Genomic DNA, 27,196 nt, shown 5'->3' with positions numbered 1-27,196 from the left:
AAAGGTATAAGTTGCCATCTGGCCCTATCTGTATTTAAGATTCTACCTATCCATGATGCTTTTAGTGATTCAAAGTGACTTTCAATGTCAATCATATTCAAACCCCCGTTTTCATAACTACCAATCATCGTATTTCTTTTAACTTTATCTGGTTTGTCATTCCAGATAAATTTGAAACATTTTCTTTCTATTTCTTTTTTATATTTTTCTGGACATACGCATGAGCTAGCTAAAAAGGTAAAGAGTGGTATAATCAAAGATTTGATGATCAAGATTTTACCTAAAATAGTAAGATTTCGCTTTTTCCAAAGTGTAAATAATTTATCCATTTTATCTATTTTATTTTCAAAATTTAATTTCTCACATTCTTCATTATTATGTCCAAAATAAATCCCTAAAGCTTTTACAGGTTTATCTGTCCAGTTAATATTTGCTATTTTGTCTTTACTATTTTTGAGTTTTCCTATCCATATCCCTTCTGTTTTATTTTTATTTATAATTAATCCGGAATAAGATCCGAAGATTTCAATTTCATTCAATGCTAGATCGATATCATTTTTATCATTAAAAAATAAAGTTGTGTCATCAGCTAATTGGCTTATTTTAATACAATGTGTTTTTCTATCAAATTTTATCTGAAATCCTTTTATATCTTCGTTATTTCGAAGTCTCAGTGCCAATATTTCAACAGATATGACAAAAAGTAGAGCAGATAAAGGACAACCTTGTCTAATCCCTCTTGAATTCTTAAACATTTCTGAAATCCACCCATTATTAATTATACATGTTTGAATATCAGTATACAAAGTTTTAACCCAATTTTTGAATGATTCATTGAATCCAACGTGATCTAAAGTATCTAACATAAATTTCCATTCAAGAGTGTCAAAGGCTTTTTTAAAATCGACAAAAACAATAGCCCCTTCTATATTATATATATCTGCATAATCTATAATGTCCTGTATTTGCCTTAAATTAAATCCAATGAATCTATTTTTTATGTATCCAGACTGATCTGTGTTTATGAGTTTTGGTAAAACTTTTTTTAATCTTTGAGCTAGTACATGGGATAAGATTTTAAGATCGACATTTAATAATGAAATTGGTCTATAATTTTCTAATTTTAATGGGTCCCCCTTTTTGAATATTAACGACAAAACACTAGAACGCTGAGAGTAAGTCAATAAATTATCTTCATGACCCTTATTATATACTTTAACAAGTAGATATTTAAGCTTCTCCCAAAACGTTTTTTAAAATTCTACGGTTAGACCGTCAAGTCCAGGAGACTTGTTTAATTTCATATTTTTTATCGCTTCAGAACACTCCTCAAGCGTTACTGAACCATCACACAATAGTTTTTCTTCATAATTTAATTTATTTTCTAATTTTGTATTTTTAATGTATTCTTGGGATAATGTATCATTAGGATTTTGTGATGAAAACAATTTTTCATAGTAGTTTTTAATTTCAAGTAAAATCTTATTTTGATCTTTTAGGACATTGTTTTTTTTCATCTAATAACTTATTTATGGATTTCTTAATTTGCCTTTGCTTTTCAAGTCCCAAAAAATACGCATTATTTTTTTCTCCTAATTCAACCCATTTTTCTCTGGCTCTAATTTGTGCACCAATGGCTTTCTCATCATAAATCTTATTCAATTCTGATTCCAAATGTTTAATACGATCATCCAAATTAGAGTTTAATAAATTTAATTGGTCTCTTTCAACCATCTCTTCCTGTAATTCTTTTTCTAAGGTGTGTGTGACTTCTCTTTTGGTTTTTGTTTTTGATTTACAATATTTTACAGTAGCTTCTTTAATTTCAAGTTTTAATATATCCCAAAAAATCCGACAGTCTGTATCTCTATGTTGGTATTGATTTAAAAAGTTAGTTATCAAATTGTTAATTAAGCTTTGATAATCTTTATTTTCTAAGACAGAGTTATTTAGTTTCCAAAACCCACGTCCTTTTTCTGACGCCCCCGTTTTAAATGTTAAACAAACGCTCAGATGATCAGTATACTGAATCGTTGCCGGTTTCATTTAACATGTATCTATCTGAGGTCTTAAATTGCTATCAATCAATATTAGATCTATTCTACTCGCCTGAGATTTATCTTTTCTCCTCCAAGTAAACTGTTGTATATTTTCATTCATAACTCGCCAAATATCAATAAGATTGTTATCTTTTAACAACGATTTCAAGCTTGATACTGGTTTATTGTTTTTGTGATTGCTACTTGCACTTATTCTATCAATATATTTTAATGTTTCATTAAAGTCTCCCCCAATTATTGGGATTCCAATACCATTTTCTTTCACAAAGAGATCCACCTTTTTAAAAAATGACTTTCTTGCAGTTGTGTTGTTTGGTCCATATAAACAAACTATTGAAAAAATCGTGTCATTAATTTGGATATTTAATAAAACAATCCTTCCATCTTTATCTGTAAAATGATTTATAATCTGATACTTCAATAAATTGTTTATAAATATCGAGACCCCCCTGCTTGCTGATGTACCATTACTGCAAAAAACATCAAAGTTAGTTTGATTTTTTATTTCATTTTCAATATCTAAGTCTATATGAGTTTCTTGTATTAAGGCTATTGATATTTTTTAACCATGTCAAAACCCTGTTACGTTTCTCTCTTGAGTGCATGCCATTTACATTAAGGCTGCACAATTTTACTGTGCTATCAAATAACATATTAAAAAGTTTACAATTCTATCCACAACATTGAATAAATCATGCATTTTCTCCATACACATATATCAATTTGGTATACACACATATTTTAAAGAAATAACAATAATTATAAACATCACAGTGCGGGATCGCATACTTATTTTTTCTTAATTGTACATACATGCTGTTTGCATTTGATACCCATGGATTATTATTCTGAACACTTTTGGTGTAATTGTATTCTATGTTTCTCCAACAGAGATATTTATAATGTTCTCTTGTAATATAAATTGTTGGATTGGATAAACAAATTTCATTTATACACATTCAATCTGTGAAACTGGTATAAATATGTGTGTAAACATTTGCACGGAAATCATGGAAATTACTTTCGTTGAATGGATGTTTTTGCACAACAGGTAAGGAATTATATATATCTTTTATTATCAATATTGAACACAGAGAAGTATTTTTAAAAACTATATATAGTATGTCTGTCTTAACGATTTCACTGAGTGGAATAAATACCGGTTTGGCTATATTATTGTGAACTTTAAATGTTTGAATTAGACTTTTCGTTTCTATAAATAGTACAGGGAAAACCCTATATAATATGTAAACATAAACCAGTTGTTTATACATTGAGTTCACACTTTTTCTGTCTACATATAATATTAATATCATCACACAACTACGTGTTACTACACTTTGTATTACTTCATTTCCACAACTTGCACATAATATAACATACAGCAAAAAAATACATTGTTTCAAAAATCGTGAATACACGTATGTCGATTTTGAAATATGTTGTACATATGTTAACTCTTTCAGTTTGAGCTTATTTTTTTTCATATTTTTAAAATTTTTATATTTTGGATAAGATAAAATTATTTACATTGACATGATTGTTTTCATTTATTATATATCAGAATATATTCGTATTAGATTTTCCCTGTATTTTGTTTCTTTTGCATTCTGTTGTGACTGTTTTTGTCATGAATTCTTTCTGGTGGTGTTGGCGGTGTTCTCGCTTTTGGATCTGGCCTAATCTGCCCTGAAGGTGTTTTGACAAATTTGTCTATGGATTGTTGAGATTTAGTTGTTTTTTCTTGAACATCACTATCAGCAATTTTTACAGTTTTTGTTATGTTTTTCATAGTTTGTCCATCTTTGTCTGATTTACTGGTGTTTTTCATTTTGACAGTTTTATCACTAACATCACTATGTATAGGTACCTGTGTAGTTGGTACTTTGCTATGTGTGTGTTCATCATTTACTTCATTTTCTTGTACATTCTCATTTTCAGAGAAGCCTTTTGTACATTCCATCATTCTATGACCACTTTTATTACAAGACTTGCACACCCAGTCATTAGGGCAATGTTGCATAATATGTCCTTTAATCAAACATTTATGGCATATTTTTTCATCTAAACTTGTTGAATTTGGGCTATTATTGAAATGGCTAAATTCTGGTTGCCCAGGATGGAATATTTTAGCATAATATTTTCCAATTGTAAGATCTCTTGGTATGGGTTTATCTAATAATTTACTGATTACTAATCTGTCCCCAGTTTGACAGTTTGTGACTTTACCATCTACTCTCAGTCTTTCTCTAGAGAGATCCTGGATGTTGCATCCTGCTAGTGTGAGAGCTCTGTGTATTTGCTCGTCGTCCGCTGACGATATAAAAAAATTAACAATCCATGCAAGCATTAAAAAAGGTGAGGAAACCACTCTAATATAAAACAAAGAATAAAATCTACGGTAACTTTTTTTCATTTGCGGTTAATTCAATTACAACTTTGCAATTTTTTGGCGACAGAAATATTCTTTAAAATTAGTTAGTTTATTTCCTATCAAATTACATCATTTGTAATACATAGGAAGGTGGGTGATATACATGCACGACATTGCTACGACATTATACGGTATAATAGAGCTACGACGTATAGAAGTGGGGACGTTACTGTAGACAATGACGTCGCCGGATAATTTTAATGTTCCGGCCAAAAAAAAACAAACTTCAACAAGGAGTAGCGTAAAAACTAGCACGGTTGCTAAGGAATTTCTTTGCACAGATGGATTCGTCTTTCATTTTTAAATCGTATATCAATTTAAAAAAAAAATCTGTTGACCAACAACATAGAAAATCTTGATGTAAAATTATCTGCTAATTTTGATGATTTTCCCTATATATCCTTTGTATTTTTGGCGTATCATGCTATTAATTTCAACGGCTCGTATCACAAAAACAAAAACGGTTATCCCCTTTTTTTTATTTTATTTTCTGGTGTAATATTACAAGCAGAATTCATATGTAAAATGTTTTAAAAATCCATTGTGTAGTTTAATCACGTACACTTCGCCTGAATGGAAAAGTTTAGCATTTAGAGTTAAAATGTGATGATTAGATTCATATAAGAAAAGAAGATGTGGTATGATTGCCAATGAGACAACTATCCACAAAAGACCAAAATGACACAGACATTAACAACTATAGGTCACCATACGGCCTGCAACTATTAGCAAAACCCATACCGCATAGTCAGCTATAAAAGGCCCTGATAAGACAATGTAAAACAATTCAAACGAGAAAACTAACGGCCTTATTTATGTAAAAAAATGAACGAAAAACAAATATATAACCATAAACAAACGACAACCACTGAATTACAGGCTCCTGACTTGGGACAGGCACATACATCAATAATGCGGTGGGGTTAAACATGTTAGCGGGATCCCAACCCACCCCCTAACCTGGGACAGTGGTATAACAGTACAACATAAGACCGAACTATAAAAATCAATTGAAAAGGCTTAATTCATCAGATGGACAAAAATACAAGTGGACGTGGTTTCGAATTCAAGTATAACAAAAGTATAAATGCAAATATTTGCCCGAATTTCTGCAAATGTAATTTTTTCAAATATCGCGATAACAAGTGCAAGATAATGTGAAAAGAGGAAAGTTATCAAGCTGGTCATTACAAACTGTTATTAACATTTGACTCAATATCACAAAGATTGTGCATATATTTTAATATAAAGAAACACAAGGAGATGAATCCTATAACGCAAAATTATTTTATCAAAGGTTTCAACATTTTAGTTCTTTACTTAAAGACTCGCTGCTGTTACAAGTTTATGTATACTGAATATCTAATAGTTGAAATTTTTTTTTTCCATTTTTAAAAGAGTGACAAAAGATACCAAAGGGACAGTCAAACTCAGAAATCTAAAATAAACTGACAACGCCATAACTAAAACTGAAAAAAGACAAACAGACAAACAATAGTACACATGACACAACATAAAAAAACCAAAGAATAAACAACAAGAACACCACCAAAAACTAAGGGTGATCTCAGGTACTCCGGAAGGGTAAGCAGATCCTGCTCCACATTTGCAATTGTGAATATGATTTAACTAATAATCGTCAACAGTACCCACCCGTAGCACCTGAGATCACCCCCATTTTGTATGTACTATTATTTGTCTGTTGGTAGTTTTATTTTGTAGCCTTGGCGTTGTCAGTTTATTCTCGATCTGCGAGTTTGACTGTCACTCTGGTATCTTTCGGTCCTAATTTGTATCATAGTCTTAATATATGGTATATTAAAAAATTCACAGTATAGATAACACGTCAATATATAGCTCGCTGATTAAATTTTTTTTATTGATTATATATTGATCACAATATATGCACAACCCTCTTCCCTAACCCAGAAAAAAACGCATGTTTCATACAGGAGCTGCTTCAACTGATGTTCTAGGATGGAAAGAATAAAGACGACACTCTACGAAGTGGTTGATGGTTACGAAGTGGCTATGTCTTAACTAGTTTACGACATTTTTCAATTGAGCTGATGCTAGTTTTAGGTAATAAAAGATTGTATATCATACTTGGATGTAACGTTTGTACATGATGTATAAATGAAATTGTGCCACAACTTACTGCATAGTTCAAATAATCGTTTTTTCATTCTTATTTCTAATCTTTTACCATTTTGATATTGATGACATCAGACGTCCAACTATAAGGTTTAAGTGTGAATGTTGCCGGAAATTTCACAGGACCCCGACCAAATGAAATACTGGGTGATAAACAATCGGCATGACGTACTTTTTTATCATCCAAATGCATCCTTAAGGTAAAGTGTTCATAATTCCACGCCTAAAGCGGAATATGGAATTAAAAACGTTTGTCGTAAGTTACGCAAGTTATCTACCGTCATGAAAGAAAGGACACACGAATGAGAAACTAAATTTTGTGGTCTTTCATGAATCAAACATGCACACCTGTGCTGTCTCAAAATTTCATAGAAATTATCTGAACTCCTCAAATTAGTAATTAAAGCATTCTATTGTTTTGGGCAGCCCAACTTTAATACACTTCTTCTTTGTTTTAGACGCATAGGAGAAGGCATTTCGTGTTTATGATATCAACAGAAAGTACAAACGCCTTACAACAAAATTATAAACAATTAAACATGTGTCAATTCTTTTTCTATTGATATCAGTTATCTAAAATGAAACCTGAATTTACCCAACAAAACCGTTTTAAAAGTCGTAATTTTGAACGAAAAACACACATTGTCAGAGTATTTCATGTAAAGTTTTAGATCAAGTTACGAACAATTAATGAAAGACATGTAAATTTAATTGTTGAATTAAAAAGACGTTGGCATGTTCGTTTTTGTGCAATTGAATATTTTAGGACATGATATATATTCATATAAAAAGCAAAACGATATCAAGAGAATAATTTGACCGCTATGGTGCAACATGTACAAGTCGGAAGAACAAAGACGGAAAACAAAACTAACCCAGATTAGGCCCAGAGAAAATCACTCAGAAAAAAAGTGATCGCTCTAACATTTATCTTAGAATAAGTAAAAACTATGTCATTCAACTACCAGTTTTCCACTTTTTCTACATGTGCAGAAAATAAACAGGTGTCTTTTATTCCATCCGCAATTAAGGGCTAAACTACATTTAAAGTTAGAACCAAATTGAAATTGAAAGCACACATGTAAGATTAAAATATAACATGTCATTTCTTCTTGATCAATTCCAATTTCGAAGGGATAGCAAGATTGGTTTTCTTTTATTGTGTCTTTGTGCATCATTCAAAAATTACAAAATGAATTTTTGAAGTAACTTTTTTATTCTCAAGTCTCAATTCAAGATTATGAATAAATAGAATAAAGTATAACAGTTAAAGAAAAGAGGTCAGGAAAGTAATGTGACACTTGTGACTGCAATTTAATACTAGTGGAACATTTTGTGGAATGAGGGCTTAAATGAGTTAAGATTATTACATTTCGACATCATTTTAAAGATTATTTCACTTCAAAACATGGTAATTGTTTTTCGGAAATATTTTTTTTTTATAAATAAGGTCGTTTGAAATGTTTCGCATTTTTCATGTCGGAGTCTTTTATGGCCTAAACATTATGTTTTTTTCTACAATTGTTGAAAACAGAATGGTTGTTTATAGTTATTGCTTATTTTCATTTGACCAGTGGCGGGTAGTTGTCTCCTTTGCCGTCATACCAGATCTCCTTATTTTTTGTGTATTATGTAAATAAGAAAGCAATGCTGAGGTTGCAGCTTTCACATTTTTATTTATAATGTTCTATGATATTAACCATTTAAAGGATTATGTCGACAATTTTTCACCAGCGTACCTGGTGAAAGCTATTTCAGGTACAGGTTTTGTACTCATTGAAATCGTATCATTTCAATTCTGACAGTGAGGCAAAACTAACCAACTAATACGAAGTGCTGGCTTCTCATAATGTTTTTCTTTTTAATTATCATCAAACTGAATTGAATGATGAGAAATAAGAATCATGTCCGAATTAAGGTCATTAAAAGTTCTGATCTTTCAAAAACAGCAACAGCAGTGCCATTTTGTACTACTGCGGTTTTTTTTTTTCAATATTACTTTTTGAGAAATTATCCAAAGATAACAGGCAATACATCGTATGTTTTCTTATCATAAATGCTCTTTAGCGGAATAAAACGTTATTTATCAAAATCAGAGGTAAAAACATGTATGATAGGAGATACAATAGTATAGATAGGCGGGGGTTTTTTTTTGCTCGTTTGACATGTGTTTATAAAAAATAAGATATGGTATGATTGCCAATGAGACAACTCTCAACAAGAGACCAACATGACACAGGACTTAACAACTATATGTCACCGTACGGCCTTCAACAATGAACCAAGCCCATAATGCATAGTCAACTATAAAAGGTTGCGAAATGACAATGTAATATAATGCAAACGAGAAAACTAACAACTTTATTTATATAAAACAAAATGAACGAAAAACAAATCTGTAACACATAAACCAACGAGAACCACTGAAATACATGCTCCTGACTTGGGACAGGCACATACATAACTGTTTCAGGTCAAAACCTGTAATAACTGACCATGTGGGGATGAAGTTCCCTATTACAGTAGAAAAAATCAATAAAACAAAAAGACAAAAAAAATCGTGAAAATTGCCTGAAATTTTCATTGTACCTATGAACTCAAACTCGTTAACTTTTTTTGTATCTTTTTTTAATCCCCGCATTTGCACAAAACACGGAAATCTACTTTCTTCTTCCGGTCTTGTTGTTATGAGACTTTGAGAAGTTTAGAAAACTATAGGAACTCCAGGAATATAATATCAATTATTTTTAATGATTAATCGTCTTTAATATAAATTAACGTTACCTGATGATCGCGTTTCTTTGTTTACATTGATCATGACGGCATATCTTAATTAACGTCACAAATATAATCCCTAACAACAGTACAAAAATCGGGACGTTACGGTATTTCCGTTTTGAAATTAAAATATGTTTGAATTAAAAAAACAAATAATTCATACAGACTTCGTCCTCTTTCACAGGTAATGCCTGCCTTATATTAGGGTTTGGGTGTTCTCGTTGTTGTACAAAGGTAACATTTATTACGTTATTTGAACTTTGAGGAATAGTCGTTTAATTGACCATATGTTTATATGAAATGACAATTAATGTCAGTGTTCAAATTTTCAAATTATTTCATCAAGCGTAGGATCATGTGTAAAATATTCAGAATATTAACATTTGATATGTTTACAATAATTTAATTAATTGGTTTCTTTATGTTATCTTTATAATACAATAGTTGGTAATTTCCTTAACGTGTCCATTAAACTATTCAAAGCATCTGTTTGAAGAAATAGAAATCATGTCAACGTTTCCTCTAACAAAAGTCAACGCTGTCAGAAACATACATGACATACGAAATTTATTCATTTACAACACTTGTGAAGTTAGCAATTTTTTTATAAAAGACAAAGGAACATCAAAATAAAAATGTCCAATGTCACAAATTCAAATGTGATAAATACAATCAATTATCACGCCCATGATTCAAATATGAATAAAAATAGAAATGCCATAACTTCTTAGAATTCAGCTAAATATGATATATTTTGTTTAAAACAAATCAGGACATTTTAGTCTGCAATAAAGAATATACTGCATAATGAGTTTTTCAATTAAGGTTATAATAAAAAAAACTTCCAAGTAACGTAGAACATTGTTGTCCATAAAAGACGTTCCTATAGGAAAATAATTATCTATATTAACACAGGTGGAACCTGAATACTTTCAGTTGAAAGATTAATGTAGAGAAATATGTTTGTTTTGTTTTTAATAGATGTTTGTTGGCAGCTCACGAATAGAGCCAACCATTTTTTTTTTCTGTTCAAAAAAACAAATCAAGCATAGGTCGAAATCTGTTTTTAATTTGATATCAATGAATTTCATTTTCTATTGGTTATGAAATATCAGAAAAAAATATTTTATACATGTATTGCATAATATTTGAACGAAAACTGTATCATACAAAAACAATGACTTTTTATTAAAGCACCACTCTTTTAAAACTTTAGCACTGGTCTTAGAACACTTCATGTTTGAAGTCAAAAATACAACAGTTGTTATTCATTAGTTTGATGTGTTTGAACTTTTGAATCGGTATTTTTGTTATTTTACTTTTTATTACAAAAATTATTGCATATGAAATAGAAAAGACTACATATTTAACACATGATTATTGATAAGCAGCAGAAATCAATACATAAAAATCTGCTTACCCTTCCGGAACACGTTATAAAACTCCAAGGTTTTTAGTGGGGTTTGTGTTGCTTAGTCTTTAGTTTTCTATATTGTGTATTGTGTACTAGGTTGTTTCATTTTTTTCTTTTTTAGCTGTGGCGTTGACATTTTTGTTTTATCTATATCTAGATAAGAATATCCAATGTCACAAGTTCAAATGTGATAAATACAATCAATTATCACGCCCATGATTCAAATATGAATAAAAATAGAAATGCCATAACTTCTTAGAATTCAGCTAAATATGATATATTTTGTTTAAAACAAATCAGGACATTGTAGTCTGCAATAAAGAATATACTGCATAATGAGTTTTTCAATTAAGGTTATAATAAAAAAAAAAAGACTACATATTTAACACATGATTATTGATAAGCAGCAGAAATCAATACATAAAAATCTGCTTACCCTTCCGGAGCACTTTATAAAACTCCCAGGTTTTTAGTGGGGTTTGTGTTGCTTAGTCTTCAGTTTTCTATATTGTGTCTTGTGTACTAGGTTGTTTCATTTTTTTTCTTTTTTAGCTGTGTCGTTGACATTTTTTATCTATGAGTTTGAATGTCTCTCTGGTATTTTTATTTCCCTGCTGTGAGTTCTCCTTCTGGATAAACAGAACATACTCTTATTTTACAGTTGAATGTGGAATTGTAAGCTTAAATTATGTGCACTACCTTCTTTAAAAATTACAAATTTTTCGAAATACTATTATAAATTTATAGTACTTAAATAAAGAAACTAAAAAAGCAGAAAAAAAAATAAGGGTCTGTGTGTTTGTTTCAGAGATATAAGCCATTGAAAATTCGGCATAAAATAATTCTTTCTTGACTTTTCATACATTTAACTTTGGCACACTTTTTTTTATCAAAAAACGGAAACATAAAGAGGATTTTATAGCATTTTAGAAAAATAGTTTTAAAACTTTATGCAATAAAAGTATGAAATGAAGGTAAATATAGGGGTCTACGGTGTAAATGTTTTAATGACAGTCCACTGATAAAACTAGAAGATTCTGGCAAATATTCTTAATCAAGAGGGTCTATCGTTTCACGTACTAATCTTTACTTCAACACGTTTAGCAATGAAAGAAATATGTTTTCATTATTACATATCAGGCTTATTGAATTCTGATTCCATGTTTCTATCAAATCCATTTTATATTATTGTTTTTGTTTGCAAGAAACACTACATTGACTGCCTGATTAAGGGACTGGGGATAAAATAACACACTTGGAAATCCTACATATACACTAAGTACGTTTTCGAAACAGGAGATCCTGGAAAACCACAAATCGGTTCTAATTTCCTTTGGTGATAATCCATATGATGAAGACCACGATCTTCCATCCTTATATCGGATTCCTAAGCTTCACAAGAATCCTTATAACGAAAGGTATATTGCAGGTTCATCCAAGTATTCCACTAAACCCTTGAAGTTCTTAATGCCATACTCACTGCAGTCAAAGAAAGACTTCGAAATATTCCGAAACGGCATATTCAAGAAGTGGTGTTAATCAGATGTGGATACTAAAAAATTCATTGGTTATTGGTGGATTTACAATCTCAATCATAAAAACATTGTACCAGCATTATAACCTTTGATTTTTCAACTTTTTATACCACTATTCCAAATACTAAACTTAAAGTTCGACTGAAAGAACTCGTCAGCTTATGTTTCTTTAACAAAAGGACACTAGATGTATAAATATCTAGTTTTGGGCGGGAATTCAGCTTACTTTGTGAAAAATGATACAGAGACAACAAAAAAAATATACCGACGAGGATATCACTGCCATGCTGGAGTTTTTAATTGACAACTTATTTGTTGAATTTGGAGGTTTAGTTTTCCAACAGACTATTGGAATCCCAATGGGAACCCATTGCGCTCCCTTCTTGCAGATTTGTTTTTTTATTCCTATGAAGCAGAATTTATCCAAGGGCTTGTACAGAAAGGAAAAAAGAATTAAGCCTAGTCTTTTAATTTCACCTTTCGGTAAAGTGATGATGTACTGTCTCTTAAAAATAATAGATTCAGTTACATTTAATATATCCAAGTGAACTTGAAATTAAAGATACTACCGACACATATAAATCTGCTTCATATTTAGACCTTTTTTCTCGAAATGACTACTGATGGTAGTTTGAATACCAAAATTTATGACAAACACGATGATTTTAATTTTCCTATAGTAAACTTTCTATTTCTATGTAGCAACATCCCAGCGGCACCAGCATATGGAGTTTATGTGTCTCAATTGATACGTTACTCTAGAGCTCGCTCAAAGTTCGTTGATTTTGTTGAACGAGGAATACTACTTTTTCAAAAGTTGCTAAGACAGGGTTATGAATCAATCAAATAAGGGTCATCACTCAAGAAGTTTTACGGTCGCCATCATGAGCTGATTGGCCATTCTGACAAAAGTGTGTCAGAAATCATATCTGATATTTTTCCTTAGTCATAATAACCTTCCATCATTACCAAACTGAACAAAGAAATAACACGACGGGTGCCTAATACGGTGCAGGAAATGCTTACCCTTCCGGAGCACCTGATTTCACTCCCGGTTTTTAGTGGAGTTCGTTTTGTTTCTTAATTATTATGTATAGCTGTTAATGTAAATGTCCTTTGGTTTTGTGAGTCTTTGTTTACTCCTTGGTTTTGATTGGTATTGTCTTAAATATCTTTGGATAGTTTTATGACCGTATATTGTTGCAATAACTCATAAGAATCCTAATTCACACAAGTACACATGTATTAAAGACCACTGGGTTTGGTATATGCATCATCATTGATATGGTTGTTAAAAAAACCTAAAAGTAATTATTGATTTTACTCTCTGTTTAATACATTTTCTATGAACTTGTATCACTAGAATAAGAACTCCATATCTACATGATCTATGACCATAAATTTATATCATGGTGCGAGAATAGAATTTTGTATTCAGTTCTAAAGGATTTATGACAAAGTTTATAACGCTTCATTGCATATTGTATTGTTTATCATTGACATATTCTAGGTGACGTAATCAATTATCTATGTTAAAACATTGCATTTCTAAGTGGGACAAATTTACATTAAGCAATAGCAACATCTTTGAGACATGTTGGATGATTGTGTTCAAATTATTATGCGCGAGGTCATTGTATATTTTCATATTTCATTTGAACAAACCACTTTTAAGCGACAAATATAAGCTTTTATAGGCTATTTATGAACAGATGGATTCGTAATCCAAAATCTTAAGCTGATATAAAACAAATCCTCTCTTTGAACAAAACAACTTTTCCCCTTGCAATAATATATACCACCTTTCAAGTAGCACCACCTTTTGCTAACATTTGATTTTGTTTCTGAAAAGTTAAAAAAAAAATGCATCTCACTTAATAAATAGAATCTATTAAGTTTTGTCCTTTTAACTGAGTGACTTTCTTTCAATTAAGTACAACAAAAAGGTATGCATGATGATTGACAAACCTTGAAATTGTTTGAATGAATGTATATGCTTTAAAATCAATCATTTGTAAATTGAATATGCTTTGGGCTGAGTGTACGTATTTAGTTTAATTAGTATTGGAAAATCCATTTCATAGAGTTGTCGTCTGTTGTAACAGATGTGATGGAAGTTTTGATGAGAGGCTTAGGTTTCATAATTTTCGTAACTTTGTACAATCAATATATATGTTTATTGGAGGAATTTTGTGAACAAGATGACATCGAATGCCTCCATCCCAACAACATAAATGGTATTAGTCATCTACAACATGACAGAAGTCAGCTATCTAATATACTCCGTCGATTACAACAGCTCAGTTTGATAGAATGTGTAAGGGAATGCTTTTTAACATCCTGGTGTATCGCTGTAAATTATAGAAAGAATTGGAAAATTGGTGATATTCTTGGTCAGCCTACTATTGGGGAAAATCTTCAGATCGAAGAAGCGAGTATCTTTACTAAACGATCATCTTGGTCTAAGGTAAGATTTATATGTCAGTACTTAAATTCATATGGGTGATTTTTACATAGAGAAATAAAATCGGATAATAATAAAGCAAAATAAGGATAATTTTGATGTATGCCTTTTTGTGCTTCTTTATAACATTTTTTTGTTTCCCTATTGATAAAGATGATAACTCAATATTGTCTGCCGTATCCCTATTTTGACAGTTTTACAATGTAGGTGTTGTGTTTCTGTTGTGTCGTAGTTCTCTTATATTTGATGTGTTTCCCTCAGTTTTATTTTGTAACCCGGATTGTTTTTTTTTTTCTCAGTCGATTTATGAATTTCGAACAGCAGTATACTACTGCTGCCTTTATTTACCTATTGTGTCTGTTTGTTTTGCTCACACATCGTTGTCAATATAATGGAATTTGATGTGACTGTCATAGTGAGATTTAGATAGCTATAAAACCAGGTCAGTCAGCGGACCCATTTATGAAAAATTCAGGATCCGCCACTGAGAAAATGCCCAAAAATAGATGTAGACCATGCCTATACCAAGTTAGGAATATGTTTGTTATTATCCATTCGTTTGATTTGTTTGAGCGTTCGATTTTGTCATTGCATTGATTTGATTAGGGACATTCCTTTTTGAATTTTTCTAAGAGTTAAGTATATTTGTGATTTTACTTTTTTCATATACCTTAAAATTCATCATACTCTGATATTGTATATAATTATTGATTCAATTATGCAATGAGTAAGCAACGAAAATAAAATATTCGAATGACAATTCGTTGTAATTTCTATACGAGGAGCAAATAAAGTATGTATGGTATACCGTGACTCAATTCAAGATTCAAACGCGGAAGAGAAACCTTTCAAACTTTCTTGAAAAATAAGTATATATCCTTAGACACTCCCGAAGGTCCATTATTTAATATTCGGCTTATTTTAAGCCTATATGTTTAGTAATTGTACTAGCATCTGATAAAATCATGCTGTATATAAGTTGCACAGTTTACTCCACCTTCAAGGTAAAAGTGTTCTGTTTGTGAAACCGTTCTGGTTTCCTTACTACAATCATAAACTACATAACACCGGTTTTATGCTTATTTGTACATTATGCATTTGTCATCCATCTATGTAAGCGTGAACCAATAGAGAATGGCGGTTTAAGAGAAATATACTCAGATTGCTGATATTGGTATCAGATTGGACCATGAACTTGTTAGTTATTGGCAATATCAATCATTAGGAAAACAATAGGACCTGGACTGATCAGATTTTTAATCAGCACCAATATCGGTTTTGAAATTTTTGGTTCTTTGATGTTATGTCATGCCGGCTTTTAAATTGGACCTCGTTATTCGAGTAGATATTCCCATGAACAAAATATTCATTATGTAAGATATAACTAACTTTGTAATTGCTTTATCTGTAATTTTTATCATTTTTGTCAAGTCTCTAGCCGGATCATGCGCAGACCATACTTGTTTTGCCGGAGAAAAATGTTCAAAACTAATAACTGGTGGAAATATCTGTACACCTGTTTGTAAGTGAAAATAATAACAATATATGTATAAACGTTTATTAATTCAAAAATTTTATTGTCCAGGTTGCTGTCTTGTAATTGACTGCTCCATAGGCTTACATGCAAAACAGCTGACCTTTGAAAAGAAAAAAATCATGTTCATATCATGTATTTACTAATGTAAAATTGTGATTTCATAAAAAAAATTGGGTCATGCTACGAAAAATAAAAAGTTACCTGAAAGTCAAACATTTGTTTTTACTTTCTGTTTGCTGTTTTCACTAGACCGCACCACTTTCAGTTAGCATGATATTCTCCCACTTTCCTGTATTGATATCCGCGAAAAGATGCAAGATTTTTTTTTTTAAATCTATATATATGTTTCAATTCAGCATAAACCTATTATCAAAAAGAAAAAAAAAATGAGTCCAGAATCAAATCAGAAAAAAATATTCTATTTTGTTCCCCTCCATGTGTTGACATGCACCGGACATTGGAGTTGTAATACAAGACTGGTACCTACATTCCCATTTTAATTTTGAGGTCTAGTATTTTTCCAATTTGAAGTTTATGTTTTTATAAGTCTATTTTTTAATCTTATTTATGGGGGAAAATAGGGGGTATGTGCATTGATTCGAAAGAAATATTTGCATACTGATCATGCTCATTACAAAATTAACAAACAAATGTGAAGATTCTACAGAACTGCAACTTTTTTATGTTCATTTTCAGATTGTAAGGACCTTGTAAATCTATTTGTATCGAAACGTTTGGCTTATATAGAAATCTTAAAGCTGGAAATCAATTCAAATGTAAACCAGGATATTTCATGATTGGACGTCCCTTCATAGTATGTAATAAGAAGGGAAAATGGAATAAGATGCTCACATGCGCAGACAACAGTAAGTTTCTATCGCTCATTTAGAAATAACAAAAATGTAGGCTAAATATATAATGAAAAAGGGATGAAAGAAAATCATTTGCTGTTGAAATGCATTTCATTTATTGCATACTTCAAAGGAACTTTTAAATGTGAATACGGGACTTAAATAACATATAGGTAAATTGTGAACTAAAATAATAAAATGCATGTCATAGAACAAACAGGTTAACAGATATCAGTGTATGTATAAGTAAATACTAGAAAAAAAATATATAGCTGAGTGTGTTCTTGTTCGTGTTATGAAATATCTACTGTAAACCGACTCATTGTCGATGAGAGGTCAATTCGCGGTGATCTAATTTTTCTCTATTCACATGTACTTTATATAATTTAACAAAAAAAGATCCAGGTTTTTAATTTTTCTCGACGATTTATATTCACGTTATTGTTTTTCTTGCAAAAGTCCCGAAGAAATATCGCTCACGAAAACAAGTTGGTTTATCGTGTGTGTCGAAAGGTAAGATCTGCCTTATTTTATAGGGGTAAACCCTCTAGAAAGAGGTGGACAGTGTTTGATAGAACAGGAATTCCTATGCATGTATCAAAGATACTGCTCAGTTATAATGATGTTTCCCGTATTTTTCAGACCATTTTTACCTCCATTATTACAATTTACCCCTATTCAATATTGCCGAACTAGCCGTGAATTCAATATATGAGATGGATATATGAGACAGAGGAATATATAACTTGTTATCACAATTTTGTCTGTGGAATCCATGCTAATGTTGCGTTTTTCAATTATGTCTATTCCGATATCTCGCACAATTTTGTCAATAAGGCACATAGAACGGAACTATGGACAGAAGTCATATAACTGGGGTCTTAAACTAGGTATAAAATCAGGTTTTGTTAGAAAATTGTCTGTACTAAATCCTGAATATTACAGCAGTTTTATATTTGTTCTGTTGGTTGATATAGTCGATAGATCTTATTGAACATCTACCTTTTTAAAATTTAACTTGAGTTTGAAAATCTATTAATCCTTTTTTTTTTAATTTAGCTTTGTAAGGAACAGGTTATTATCAACATATCTTAAAATAAAAGTAATGATAAATAATTGATTGAATTAAATATATAGATATAGGAAGATGGGTGTGAGTGCCAATGAGACAACTCTCCATCCAAATAACAATTTTAAAAAAAGTTAACCATTATAGGTCAATGTACGGTCTTCAACATGGAGCCTTGTCTCACACCGAACAACAAGCTATAAAGGGCCCCAAAATTACTAGTGTAAAACCATTCACACGGGAAAACCAATGGTCTAATCTATATTAAAAAAAAATGGAGAAAGGAGAAACACATATAAATTACATAAACAAACTACAACTACTGTACATCAGATTCCTGACTTAGGATAGGTGCAAACATTTGCAGCGGGATTAAACGTTTTAATGGTGCGAAACCTTTTCCTTTTTTCTGAAACAATAGCATTACATCACAAAATAGAAAAACACACGGTAAAATATCAATTGGCAGGCTTAACTCAATCAAAAAACGTAAATTAATAAACTATGTGCGAATAAATTTGATCTGCGATATCTGAATGCAAATGCACAGTTAATAAAATATTAAGGACAAACATTCAAGGCCAAAAAGCAAACAAACTAGTCCAAACAAAGCCATGGCTAAAACACCACTGCGAAATATTTAACCCTTCGAAAATAATTACTTTTGAAAAAATACAGGTAAATCTTGAAGTTTATACAAATATAGTAAGAAAAAGTGAAAATTAGAAGATATTCCAAATAATGAAAGCTGGTATATAGACAAGATCCATATTAATATAAAATAACAAAAAAGCATTATAAACAGTATCAACAGGTCGAATTAATATGATTTGAGAGCACTCGCAGTCACCGACAGCTAGTTAAAAGCCAAAAAACAATTAATAGTATAAAATCATGCACCAGAGACTAAAATCAACTACAACACATCCAAGCAATTTAGTATTTTAATGTCATGAACAAGCAGAGAAGACATGACTTGTGCAATGCCAAAAATACATGTATCGACAGGTAGTAGGATAGTGAGGAGCGACTTCTATAGAGATAAAAATTAACGTGTCTACATCTACATCCCGCCTCAAAAGACTTCAATTTAGTTATGTTTTGATTTGCTAATGACGAAATCAATATTAGTGCCAATGTAAACTATATTCAGAGATCTAGTTACAATATTGGTACGATAACCCTTACTTGAAAGTTTGTTTAAAGGTTCGATGAGTTTACACGGGTCACATAGTAATTTCCGCGCTTTAAGTACAATATAACCATAAAAGTTAGGATGTGAAATACCATTTTTAATAAGTTTTTACGGGTACAACCAAATTTACTAATCAAATCTTTGTATCTATGAAAAGTTTTGAGTAATTTACGGTATCGAAATCCCTGACACAACAATTTCCCAGTGATGCATTGATTACGTTCGTTAAAATCTGTGACATCAGAACACACACCGGCAAACCGAAAGAGTTGGGACATATAAACACCGTATGATGGGGCCAAGGCACATCACCGTCTAAAAAAGGAAAATTATCAATAGGAAATGAAAAATCGTCTCTTTTGTCGTAAATTTTAGTGAAAATTAGAAGATATTCCAAATAATGAAAGCTGGTATATAGACAAGATCCATATTAATATAAAATAACAAAAAAACATTATAAACAGTATCAACAAGTCGAATTAATACGATTTGAGAGCACTCGCAGTCACCGACAGCTAGTTAAAAGCCAAAAACAATCAATAATAAAAAATCATGCATCAGAGACTAAAATCAACTAAAACACACCCAAGGAATTTAGTATTTTAACGTCATGAACAGTCAGAGAAGATATGACTTGTGCAATGCCAAAAATACATGTATCAACAGTAAGTAGAATAGTGAGGAGCGACTTCTATAGAGATAAAAATTAACCTGTCTCTACATGCCGCCTCAAAAGACTACAATTTATTTATGTTTTGATTTGCTAATGACAAAATCAATATTAGTGCCAATGTAAACTATATTCAGAGATCTAATTACAATATTGGTACGATAACCCTTACTTGTAAGTTTGTTTGTATGAAGTTTCCCGTTTGAAATTGAAATTTCTAAATCTAGAAAAGGACAACTGCTGCTGTTTATGTTAGATTTAGTTAAAGTTAATTCTTTAGGGTAAATTTCGGAAGTATATTTAGAGAAAAACGAAAAAATATAGTTTGTCTTGTATTTTTTGGTTTGTTTTTTATATTTTATATTTTGTTTCATTTGATATTTTTGAGTTCAACGCGACGTTCATCTTTGTTGAGCATGTAAACATGACTGTGTCGGTTTCTTTTGAAGTCCCCTCCGGTTGCAGGATTATTATATTATTGTGTCGAATACCAATTGATGACCTTAAGCGCGTTATCTACTCTTTAATCGTATATTTCAATGTCTCGTTGTACATGTTGTTATAATTTTACTGGCAAGTTCCAAACGCTGTTTTCAAAACCAGAAATATGACGTTATCTCTTAAAATCCCATAACAAAAACAACGCAGCAGATTATCCTGGTTTTCTTGTTTTTCAAAATAAAAAAACAACATTATAAAAATCAACCAAAATATTAACTATAAAAATATGTATTCTACAGACTTTGTTCCACGTGATTGTAGCGACTTTCCACATGGAAGTATATCAGGAGTTTACACAATTTATCCCAAAGTTACAAAATTCGATGTTTACTGTGACATGGAAACAGCAGGATTCGGATGGACGGTAGGTAAAGTGAAGTAGTGTGGTTGATCAATACACACAATAATATGTTATAGGACGAACATATAGAAAAACACCCTAGGAAAAGTTTTTGAACCACCTGAACATCATGTGCATTTGAATGTAACGTTATGGCAAAATGTTGCATATACAATTGGTTTGAGGTAAACATTTGATATCATTGTTTTCTCTCGAAAAATATGTAAAACAAGAACCCTTTTTTTCCGGTTAATATGTTCTTTAATATTGTAACGTTACGGCAAAATATTTCATATACAATTGTTCTGGTTAAATATTTGACATCAAAATCATTGTTTGCTGTCAAAAATATATAAAACAAGAACTTTTATTTCGATTAATATGTTCTTTAATACTGTAACGTTATGGCAAAATGTTTGATATACAACTGGTTTCGGGTAAATACTTGAAATCAACATCAAATGCATAGTATTCTGTCTATTTGCTATTTTTTTTATTTTTTTTTTTTTTTTTTTTGCTTCCAGGTTTTCCAAAGGAGAATTAATGGCATTGTTGATTTTTACAGAGAATGGTCTGATTATGAGGATGGACTCGGAAATTTGGAATCAGAATTTTGGCTGGGTATTTTTTTTTTTTTTTTTGAAAAATCAATCGAAACAAAGACGCAATATCATAATTATGGTACGTCATTGTCCGTCTGCTTTTTATTTAAAGACAAATTGTCCTCAACACTTTCTTAAATAACTCAAATTTGCGTAATATGTAATTTTAACACAACATTAAATTTGACATAAAACACCCATTGCTTGATGCACAATACCATACATCATCCAGGAGTTAGGGGATCTTCACACTCAGATTAATAAAGACATTTGCTTTTATGTTTCATGCACTAGATATAGTGAAGCAGGATCAAATTGCTTCACAATAAACACTTGGAAACGTGGAAGTTAACTTGAATTTGACAATTTTCTGCTTTGTCAATCTAGAGTTATGGGACTCTTAACAGTTATGAATGACACCTTACCTGTATGCCTATTTGTTTGCTCGTTATTTCGACAGCGTCATTATATTGCTTCTGATAAAAAAGACTTTTTGAGTTTTATTTTATTTTACAGTTATTTTTGATGAAACAAAAGGGCGAAGAATACGCCCTTGACATTGTTCTTTAACAGGTTCTTGTACCAAGTGTACTAGTGTATTTCAAATCATTGTCCAGAAAAAAACGAAAAAAGAATTTAAATGATTGTCAAAAAAAAATTATTGTTAACAATTATCGGTCACTGTTAAGCCGCTAATAATTAAGTATCAATCAATCAATTTATCAATATATTATTAAGACACACGTTGTAATCATTTATGAAATACTCGGAAAGACAATTCAAGTGAATACATCAACGGTCTTAACCGTTTGACCCCAACTGACTTATATTGACTAATTATATGTAACAAATAAGAACCAACCACATCTACTAAATACAAGACTGTAACAATAAAGATGATAAAAACTCGGCTATAAATTCCTTTAGGGATGTTCGCTCCTCGTGTTTTTTTACTTTTTGTTATTTTTTCGGAATCCTTTGGCTTTATTTATGTACTGTCATTGCTATATTTGCCCTATAACCCCTGCTTTTCTTTAATAGTTTTATAACATATAGTTTGCGCCATTTTCGAAGTTCTTATAAAATCATTATATTCGTTTGCTCGTTTTTGAAAGGAAAAAAGTGGCATTGGAAAATGCATTCAAAATTTAGATAAATTTAAGATGGCTGATATGTCTAAAACAAGCGGACAAACCTTTTATTTTTGTTCTACTTTTTTAGTTCCTTTATTTATATACTTTCAATTTATAATTGTCATTGTAAAAGCTTGCGTGTTTGAAAGAGTGTAGCGAACATCCTTAACATTATTTTCCCAACTTTAACAATTTTTGTTTAGTTTGGTATGTGTCTATCATAGGCTAGGCTAAGAATGTTTGTTCGTCGTGTAGCGCAAGACATTTGGGCAAAAAAGGGCGACTTAGCCGACAATACATCTCAGCTACATATCTTCGCAAGGATATTTATCCTCGGTGGAATAGTCAGTCTTCTTTTTAAATTCATAGATAAGCGATAAAACAGTTTAATGAATTTGTTTCTCTTTTTTTTTTGCTACATCTGACATCAACTGCAAAACACAAGCTTTTCATTTACCTTGAAGATTTTGACGGGAATTCACGATATGCAGAGTACAGTGAATTCAGTATCGGAGATGCTGCCACAAACTATATTCTGAATGTCGATGGATATGATGGAAATGCAGGTAAAGATGATAATGTTTTACCTCATCCTTACAATAAAACAATTATAATGATGATCTGTTGAACAAAAATCTTTAAGGAGAAAGATGTGTGTTTGCAAATTGTGACCTTTTAGTTTTTATGTAACACCATTAAAGCGTTACCTATGTATGGAATATATATATCCCAGTTGATACGATATTCAAGGATTGGTATTTCCTATTATGATTCACTGTTTAGGGAATGTCTGCTCTTAGAGAAAGCTATTGAAGAAAGAAATCCAAGGAGTAATGTTAAAATCGTTCCTTTGCTAATATTTATCGACAGGCAGTAGGATTGTTTACCTTGTAAAGATAAAAAATGTGTGGGTCTTTATACGTCCCGTTTGAAAAGAATACAAATTCAGTTGTGTTTTAATTTGCTGATGACAAAATCGATATAAGTGTCAATGTAAACTATACTCAAAGATCTTTTACAACATCGGTAAGATAACATTTACTAAAATGTTTATTTGAAGGTTTGATCAGTTTACACGGATCACATAGTAATTTCCACGCTTTAAGGACTTACCGTTTCGAATTTTCCTCGAAGTTCAGTATGTTTGTGATTTCACTTTCTTTCACAGATGTCCATGGACATGTCCAAAATGTTGTTACTGAAATCCCGTCCTTTGTTCTACAGAATTAGACTTATCGACAGATTTGTACTAGCTTGAGTAATACAGAAGGTGCCATATATGAAGCAGGATCTACTTTTTTCTCCGGAGCACATTTTTCACCCCCAGTTATCAGTGGGTTTCTTGTTGATCTTTTGATTTTTTATGTTGTGTTTGGGTACAGTTGTTTGTCAGCTTGTCTTTTTATATTTAGTAACGGCGTTGTGACTATGAGTTTGAATGTCTCTTTGATATCATTCGGCTCTTTGATGCGACCAATCACCTTGTAAATGTTCTTATCTGTTCATTTGAAGACACAAAGCGGCCAGCACACTTTTTTGGGGTAAAATTTACCTTAGATCGATTCGGGTATTTTAAATCTTTTGGTAATAACGTTCTCCGACTATTTCGGTTCTTCTAGATCTTGACCAGTGGTTCGGACACATGACATGTACTTTGTGTGCTTTTGGTTTATTTTTCATTGTCTTAAACTTCTACAAACTTCGCATGAATTAAATTTTATCCTAATTCATTTAAATTGTAGTATGGTATTTGAATGACGTCAAAGAAAGTGTATATCGATAAGTAGCACTACTAGAGGGTATAATGGAAAATATAAGAACATGAAATATAAAAGGTTTGATTGAACTCGATAGTATTGTATAAATACTCATACCACATCTCTATCAATTAGATCGTTGAACTCCTCCAATATTTATTTTTTTTTTTCAATTAGACTATTGAATTTTTGAACATGTTATATGGCGTGGTCATTTCTGAACATATATTATACATTGTGTACAAGCAAGTGAGAAGTTTAGCTAGCAATAAAATTAGGTTTCATCCACCGTTTACGATTAAAAGAAATGTCTGTACACATTCAGGAATATGACACTTTTTTCGATTTTTTAATGCGTTTGAGCTTTTGATTTTTAAATTTGATAAAGAAAATTACGTTTTGTTTCTTTTTTATGCAGGAAATAGCCTGTCCTCTCCTGGCCACCAAAATCACAACGGTATGATGTTTTCCACAATTGACAGAGATAACGACAAGTCCAAAGGTAACTGTGCAACATCGTTTAAGGGAGCGTGGTGGTACAATTCATGTCATCTAGCTAATTTGAATGGAGAATACTTAGGGGGATATTACTCCACTAAACCCAAAGGGATTGTATGGGCAACATGGAAAGGATATAACTATTCACTGAAGTCGACTAGAATTATGATTAAACGACACTACAAGACGCTTTAAACTTATATATTTGATAGAAAAGAAAAAAAAAGCTGTCTAAAAGTGGTCAATGCGTGTATTTTCTTAAGAAATGCAAACAATTTAGCAGATAAGACCTTGAGTTGATTTAAAAAAAGATACTTACGTCCAAGACTGGTCGTAAGTCATAAACAACTTTTTATACTTTCGATCCATTTTTATGAAACCGACTCCTTTCGAAGATATTAGTTTTAAGTTGAAATTACATTGCCATTCATCCTACCGGAGTTGTGAACATATTCATACATTCAAAGAAATTAAAAAAGTACATTTAGAGTACATGTTAATTAACTTCAATATGTATTTCAAATACTAAAATAACTAAAGAAGTGCCAAACAATTTTGTTTCATAATTATTTATAATATAAAGCAAAATAATTTAAAAATCGAACACTGCAAAAATATTTTGTATTCTTCAAAGCACTGTATATCAGATCGATTACCGATACCATGCCTCCTTAGAGTATGACAATTACTGATGCAAGACAATATTTAAAGGAATGAATTAACGACTTGGGATTTCACGCTAGAACACATAAGTACAATATGATACAAAAAGTTTCAGGACACTGAGTTATAATATATGATCCATATCCAACGGATAACAAAAGTCATACCAACCGTAGGAAATAGTGATGTATAAGGGTATTCATCAATATCATTTCAAATTTAAAATGTTGCATTGCTGTTTGTATTCAAGGTTTATTTAAGAGTTTATCTTTAATGGTTGTATAGTGTTTTAAAACATTAAAGCTCTGATAATAACCGATGTAAATAATGAAAGCAGAACAGAAAGCTTAATACAATTATTCGGAATTATTGAAAAAAATGAATTACATATTTGTTTCATCTGAAAGGAATGGAAATATATCTCTGATAAATGTGTGTTCTGATTTACGAAATGAATGCATTCTTTTATAATTGTATTGTGTTGTAAAGGCATTGACCGAAGCATATTCTGAGTGCCCACGGTCAACGCTTTTACAACACGATCAACACTTTCACAACTCAAACAATTATTAAAAGTAAAAGAAGTATTCATTTATTGTAATTATATTTTTATACACTACTATTAAATTAACCTTTGGTTTGTTTTTCGTTGTAATTTATTGCAGTTATATTTGTATACACTACTATTAAATTAATCTTTTGTTTGTTTTTCATTGTAATTTTAAAACATCTGAAGCAAGTTGTATTGTATCAGGAAAGCAGATTTGATATGATCGTGTCACTAACAACACAATTTTATATCTAATACACATAATTAGTATACAACTAAATCATACATGGTTGTTTTATTCACACATCTTAGATACAAGCAGTTCCTAATTTAAATAGATTCACGATTTTTGGATAAATCATGTATGGAAATAACAGAGACTATTTGTCAAGTATCATCAGGAACGATCAAAGCCTTATGTTTTGAAAGCCGAGAATGTTAACGAATTGAAACAGTTTAAAAGTGTTATGACAAAATTAATAAAATAGCCAAATCCATCTAATAGATATAGGAAGATTTGGTGTGTGTGAGTGCCAATGAGACAACTCTCCATCTAAAAAAACAATTTATAAAAGTAAACCATTATAAGTCAATGTACGGTCTTCAACACGGATGCCTTGGCTTACACCGAACAAAAAAGCTATAAAGGGCCCCAAAATTACTAGTGTAAAACCATTCAAACGGGAAAAACAACGGTCTAATATATATTAAAAAGGTAATTTTTACCAGAGATAGTGGTAACCTTAATACTGAACTTTCTGCAAAAAGATTGCTTTCAGATACATTACGTAAGAATCAAATTTTATATAATGAACATAAGATTGAAGAAACATAATTAAAAAGGTAAAAACATTTGAAGGGAATAATACATGCACGGTTCACGGTTTTCATTAGAGTCTCAGGAGCTAAACTTTGATATTATTCAGTTAACAGCCTGTCAATTCTTGTTAAATACCAAAATTTATGACAAAAGCTATGATTTTAATTTTCC

At 31.0% G+C, this 27,196-nt stretch overlaps 1 long non-coding RNA gene across 1 annotated transcript; it reads left to right on the top strand.

Moving 5' to 3' along the window:
• Positions 1 to 14,490: 14,490 nt before the first annotated feature.
• Positions 14,491 to 25,429, top strand: LOC143058652 (uncharacterized). The gene is made up of 6 exons (XR_012973171.1): positions 14,491 to 14,842; positions 16,271 to 16,361; positions 17,073 to 17,242; positions 20,902 to 21,026; positions 21,527 to 23,303; positions 24,913 to 25,429. It is a non-coding gene; the product is annotated as an uncharacterized LOC143058652 (long non-coding RNA).
• The last annotated feature ends 1,767 nt before the right edge of the window (positions 25,430 to 27,196 follow it).

This window comes from Mytilus galloprovincialis, chromosome 14 (assembly GCF_965363235.1).
Source record: "Mytilus galloprovincialis chromosome 14, xbMytGall1.hap1.1, whole genome shotgun sequence".
NCBI lineage: Eukaryota > Metazoa > Mollusca > Bivalvia > Mytilida > Mytilidae > Mytilus > Mytilus galloprovincialis.
Note: the sequence above shows the minus strand (reverse complement) of the source record. Positions and strands in the feature narration are given on the sequence as shown.